Below are 4,391 nucleotides of genomic sequence, written 5' to 3'. Positions count from 1 at the left end.
ATATTGGTAAAAGTTTTTAAGCTCTCACAAAGTGTTTTTTCTGATGTTTTTATATAGAAATATATTTCAAAAGTGTAATGGAAAGACTTTTTTCGCATTTATATGTCCCTGGATGTGACATGGCGGGGTCGTGACCAGTTTATATCTGGTAAAAAAGGCACTGTGTGGAACAAACAACAACAACTAATTTCAGAGTTTTACAAAAGAATACGACAGAGAAAAGCTTAAAAAAAAACTGTTGCAAATTCTTCACAGCAAGTAGAAAACCCCAAGATGACGAGATTTGACGAGAACTGAGGCTTATGCGCTAAACAGTCCTCAATGGAAGCACCGGCAAATTGCATTTGTTGTATGTCGAAACCAAGCGGCAACCTCTGGCGGTTCAAAGTGAAGCCTGTGCAGAAGTGCATAAGACTGCAGTTCCCCCTTCATCCACTAGGGGCTGCAAAACAGAACAAATCCCCATAGACTCCCATGTTAAAAAGACCAACTTCACGGCAGAAATAAACATGTTTACAGCCTGGTTCAAAAATCCATTTTCGGTTTATAGGTCAGGTTTACCTTCATGACAACTGTGGGGGGGGGGTGAATTTTTTTCTAACTTGCCCGTTTTAAAGTGATTTAATCTTGAAGTTCGGCATATTTAGGGGCGTGTCCTTTTGATTGACAGATACCAGTCTTCGGCCTCAAGTAAGAAGAACGTAGAATAACCGCAGTTTTTAGCCAGTTAACAACGTGACTTAGCTTTAGCCTGCTTACCTCAGTTAGCTGGTTAGCTCCTGTTATCTTGGAGTTAGCTCGGTAAGCTCTTAGCTACAGAAAGCTCGGAGTTCGCTTGATGTCAATCATCCACCATGACGCTCACGGTCCCCCTCTCAGCTCCTCCTCTTTACCCATATTTGTATTTTCTGGGTGAGACGACGCGCATGATGCTACCAACATGGCTATAGTAGGAACCACCCACCGAGCTTCAAATCAGCTCTTCAGAAACCTATGGGTGACGTCACGGAGACTCCGTCCATCTCTTTATACAGTCTATGGTCGAAACATGGAAATATTGCTTCTTTTTTTTTTTTTGCGAAACATGGCTACTGAGTCAAGACTGTAAAGAGAAAAGACTGAAAAATCAAGAAAAAGAAGCACATCTGCACAAATGCAGTTACTCATCATCCAGTGGTGAACATTAGTGCCAAGCGGCCGATGTCTCGGCGTAGAGCTAGACAGGATCCTCGGTTAGCAGACTGTAACTGCCTGAGTGGCAGGAAGGGTGACTTACAGTGCCATCAGTAAAACCATGCAAATAGCTGAGCTCGACAGACAAATGCTAAGAGATCATCCAAGAGGGCTCGTACTGGTTTCATTAAGCTGTCAGCCCAGCAGCTGAATGCGTTCATCAGTGTCCTGCCACATACGCGGAGGTGTTGCTAATGTTTTCTCCCTCATCTGAACCGTTCTACCCGCTGCTCTCAGCTTTATTCACACACCTTCTTCCTGCACCCTTCCTGCTTCCCCACCATCACACGCCTCTTCTAATTACTAGCCTTTTCTCTCCCCTTGTCTCTCCTCACCTGCCTCATCTGTCGCCTCTGATTCCAAGTCGGGATCTCTTGCTGGCAGGGCGAGCTTGGGAAGCACTACGGCTGCAATCCTCGGTGTTTGTGTGTCTCAGTAGGAGCTGCCACGTGATTTAAGAGATGGACAAGGAGAAGCAGAAGTGCGTGTGACCTGATGTGTGGGCCCTGCCAGCTTTTATCGACGCTGCCAAGGTGGACAAATCGCCGGTGAATGAATGATAAAGCAGACTCTAAGGGGGGGATCGGAGAAGATCGCCCTAACTCTTGACGCTCCTTTGACTGAAACTCAATCACTTCCCTTTCTTCTCTGTTTCGTTTTCACTTATCATCTTATCTGCTTTGTATTCACATCATCCGCGTTTGTTCTGCTACATGACAAAGTGAAGAGTTAAGAATCTGCCCACACACACACACATACACACACACACACACACAGGAGTAATGTGTGAAAGGCAGCATGAAGTAGTGAAGTGTGTAAGTTTTAAAGCGAGTGCCGAGCACCGATTCCCTCGGCTGCAGCAGTTACCCTTCAGGGAGTAACAACAAAAGGTCAAAGTATTGATCATTAGTCATCTGTGGAACTCTGGGGAGTCATAAAACGCTTTCCTTTTGTCTCAAACAATCACAAAGGAACCATGTTTTCATATATGGTCAAATAACTTTCAGGCGAACTTTTAAAATGTTCTTGAAAAGAAAAGAAAATGATCAGAGGATGTTGAAGATGTGCAAGCTCAACATCTGGCTGATTGAGCCAAGATGCAACTTGTGATAGCTTCATTTGTCACGTTAATATGAGAGTTTTAATTCCTCTTATATTCCAAATAAACATTAAATTGAGTTTAAAAAGATTATAAACGACCATGTGAACACCTAATTCTAAATTAAAATGACAATTCTGAAATAAACTCTAAAGTAAATTCCAATGTAATGAACAGATTAATTCCTCCATCATGTAAACATTCGCTCTACTCTGAGTTGCAGTCGTTCAGCGCATGCTGGTTAGCTTGTCCCGTCCCGATCTTCTGCCTCCCGTCTTCGGTACTTTATCTTCCTTCTTCTCCTCAGCTGCTGAAAAAAGCGAAGCAGTATGTTCGTGTTGAGCTGGTGCTTTAAAATTATAATCAAAATCAAAGCAAAAATGGTTCTTATTGGGTGGTTCTCCATGTTATGAGCAAAAAGACAAGAGTTTGTTTATTTCTGGTGAATGTAAGTCAAGTTCAGAACCCTTCCCAATCCACTGATCTAAAGCAGAATTAAGTTGAATAAATAAATGTGTTTTCCATGTAAAACTTTATTCAGAATTACTATTTCCATGAAAACCCGAAGGAGAAGCATGAGTTATTTAATTTCAAATTAAATTTATCCAAATTAAGAAACTTCATTTAATTGTAGCCAGTCTCTCAAACAAATGTCCTGGAAGCACTGGGCAGATCCTGGTGCTTATCCTGAGAACATTGCAACAGGTCTTTAAGAAGTCACAGATCGAGAGGAAAGAAGGCTGGTCTGTTGTCCAATCCAACAAGCGGTCTCTCCTGTTTGCCGGGATGCTTTTAACAGCACAACAAGAAGTTCAAACAGCAATCACCAAATGTACTTGTCTCAATAGTGTTGGAATATAGCAATTAATATTTTCCTATGAATTTCAGGTGTTTTGCAGGCAAAAAAAAACACTTTCTGCAACTTTTGCATGAACTTTTTAAACAGCTGTAAAAAAAAAAAAAAAAAGGGTATTTTAGCAACAATCACAAAAAAAAGAGAAATCCTGGAAGGCCTGAACAAGAGCAGGCACACTTCTGACAACATTAAGGGTCTATAAAAGAAAATATTTCACAAGTAGCTATATATGGGATTCTGTTCATCACAAAAACATAACACAATCTAGCAACCAAATGCAATACAAGCGAAGGTCTGAGTAATATCTCTAGGACCCTTTAGGTGCTGACATTCACAGAGACATTAGTTTGACATGTACCACCTGTACAATGCACACTTTCCAAGTATTTCTTGGCCTGACAGGCTTCTTTCAGCAGGATTTTACACTGCAAATACAGTTCAGAAATGGTACAAGCGTCTATAAGCTGAGCTGGAAAAATAAACCTGATCTATGAAAGCTCCACTTTGTGAGGGATCAGTCACACAGGGAACCTTCAGATGCCTCAACAGGTCAGAGCTGCTTTAGTAGCTCTACGTGAGCAGACACAATATCACACAGGTATTTGAATAAAGTGGCTATAAAAGCTGTAGGAATGACATTACACCCTACAGGTCTGGAGGTAAATGCATGAAACGGGTACAGTATATGAAGTGTGACATTTGAACTGACTGCAATAAAATAAAACAATGAATGGAGGCAATTACAGAATATATTTGCGTGTGTGAAAGGATGGACTAGTGAAAATGGCTAAGCCAGCAGCTAAGGTACAATTAGGAGGAGGCTGAGCCCAAAACAAGCAACGCATGGATAAAACTGAATCCTGAGGCATTTTCACAAAAACGCTTCCTTAAACTTTCCGCCGGCTGCTTATCCTCAGTTACATCAGCTGTTCGTTATGCCTACACACACTGCAAAGCCATAACATACAACAAAGACTTAACTTCAGGCACAACATTTACATGTTAAGTAGATAATGTTCTGAAAATGTCTTCTGGAAGAGCGCGCAGCTCTATGACACCTGGACCAAAATGCTCAGTTCTAATAGCATGAAATGCATTGCAGTGACTTATGACTGAGCTTGTATCAAACCAAAAGTTAAAATGAAATCAACTCATATCTATGGAGATGATTTTAATTTCTGACTTTACTCCCACAACAGGATG

The sequence above is a fragment of the Telmatherina bonti genome (assembly GCF_933228915.1).
Source record: "Telmatherina bonti genome assembly, chromosome: 14".
NCBI classification, from domain to species: Eukaryota; Metazoa; Chordata; class Actinopteri; order Atheriniformes; family Telmatherinidae; genus Telmatherina; species Telmatherina bonti.
Note: the sequence above shows the minus strand (reverse complement) of the source record.